This window comes from Echinops telfairi, unplaced genomic scaffold, assembly GCF_000313985.2.
Source record: "Echinops telfairi isolate 266 unplaced genomic scaffold, ASM31398v2 ScPeMD7_7457;HRSCAF=8495, whole genome shotgun sequence".
NCBI classification, from domain to species: Eukaryota; Metazoa; Chordata; class Mammalia; order Afrosoricida; family Tenrecidae; genus Echinops; species Echinops telfairi.
Window position 1 is genome coordinate 22,248,694 of NW_022111357.1, and position 2,042 is coordinate 22,250,735.

At 46.3% G+C, this 2,042-nt stretch overlaps 1 protein-coding gene across 1 annotated transcript in view; it reads left to right on the plus strand.

Annotated features, from left to right (window-relative positions):
- Nucleotides 1-2,042, plus strand: part of LACTBL1 (lactamase beta like 1) — a 21,755-nt gene that overhangs the window by 1,555 nt on the left and 18,158 nt on the right. The gene's annotated exons all lie outside the window — the stretch shown is intronic.

A 2,042-nucleotide genomic window follows, 5' to 3' on the forward strand; every position in this document is an offset into this window, starting at 1 on the left:
CCTCCCAAGCGTCCTGTGTTACAGATGCCCCGTGCTCTCCAAGGTGCTCTGGGCTCCTCCAAACCAAAGAGAGATTTATTTTCTTGCCAGTTCCCGTTCCACCCCACCAACCCTCCCTCCTAGGGAAACTCCTTTATCAGTGGCATTTGAGTGCCTCCAACTCCAGGTGGGCAGGGTGGCATGTCCCCTAAGGCCATGCTTGTTAAATTACCAACCCATCACAGACTGGTGTCATTTAGAAAGATACCAAAACGAACTCGGAGAGAAATGAAATGGGGGAAAGACATACACAGTACGAGCCTACGTGTTACAAGTTGATTTGAATCTTTCTTGTTGCCGTTGAGAATAGTCACAGCAGCACACACGCCAATTCAACAGTTTCCATTTCTACACAAATGGGTCAGTGACGCCAATTACATCGTTCAAGTTGAACTGCCGCCACCACCCTCCCCCTCCTTTTTCTGAGGGGCTCCTCCCCTGTCCACCCACTCACTGTCCCCTGGGTAGTTTTCTATTCAATCTTTATTTTTATTTAAAACTATTTTTTTTCTATTCCATCTTTCATCCTTCCCTCATTTTGATCAGGATTGTTCTATAGAATCTTTGATCAAAATATTTGGTGATGGTAGCTGGCCAACATCCAGTTCTTCTCGTGTCTTAAGCCCACATTTTAAATTAGTTCCAAAAGTCATAAAATTATGGTCAAACTGCTATAAAAGTTTCCAATGATTTCTCTTCAGGTTTGCCCTTACTTTGTCACAGATGGAAAACCACAGGTCATGGGCCGGCACTGGGTGTGTGGACCACCAGGGCTTAACTTCCTGCTCTTGCTCAAGCGTCACCCAAGAGACTGTTAGGGGTGAAGACTCTCGGGTCCCAACCTGCACTTACTGAGTCAAACCTACATTTCAGGATTGCCAGGAGGATGTGAAGCAAGCCAGATACAAAGGAGTCAACAGTGAGGGATCACACTCACAGGAAAATAGGCAAACACATTGAGAGTTTCTGATTGAGATGTTGAAACACTGGAACGAAGTAGTGTCAAGGTGGGAGGGACAAAGGGAGGGAGGGGGAGGGAGGAAGGGAGAGAGAGAGAGAGAGAGAGAGAGAGGTGGTTTTTCATGTTGTGTGCACATAAAAGGTACAGAAGCATGACAATAGCCACCTGCTCCACGTGTCTCCTATACCAAGCAGAACGTAGGGTCTAGCTGAGGGCCTAACTCATGGAGTTGTTGAGAGAGCCTGTGTAAGGTTTGCAGTGCTCCTCTTTGGAATCAAAGTTTCATCCCAAACCACCTCGGGGATGGTTAGGGTACCAGTATCTGTCCACCCGCTCTCGGGCAGGTGGCTGTGGCTGGGTGCCATCCGGTGATTTGGCCCCGAGTGACTCCATGTGACACAGTGGACCAGCTTCATTGGTGTTTCTAGGCGCTGTGCTTTAAGGGAGCCAATCACAAGGTCTTTCTCTTGCTTTGAAGAAGATAACAGCCTACAAAACCCCTGTGGGGGCAGGTCTACTCTTTCCACGGGTCCTTATGCGTCAGAACGGACTTGACGGGTTCTAACTACAGCACCGTCATTACCCACCCACTGCCAGGGAGCTGGTTCTGACGCAGCCACCCTAGAGAGGGCAGCAGAGCTGCTCCTTGGGGTTTCCCAGACTGTAAATCTTGATAGGAGCAGACAGCCTCATCTTTCTCCCATGGAGCAGCTGGTGGGTTTGAACTGCCAACCTTGCTTTTATCAGTCCAGTGCTTACCTCACAGTGCCACCAGAATTCCTTACAGTATCATTAGTGAATAACACATAATTTTACACTTTTTTAACAGTTTCATTGGCACTTCACCCACACATCATATAATTCAATAGTCCAGTCATATCAAGATGAGTTGTACAATCTTTGCCACATTCAATTTTAGAACATTTTCATTTTCTTTTAAAAAAAATACTTTTATTGGGGATCTTATCACAATGCATACATTACTCCAATGTGTCGAGCACATTTGCACATATGCTGCCATCATCATTTTCTTTAAAAAAAA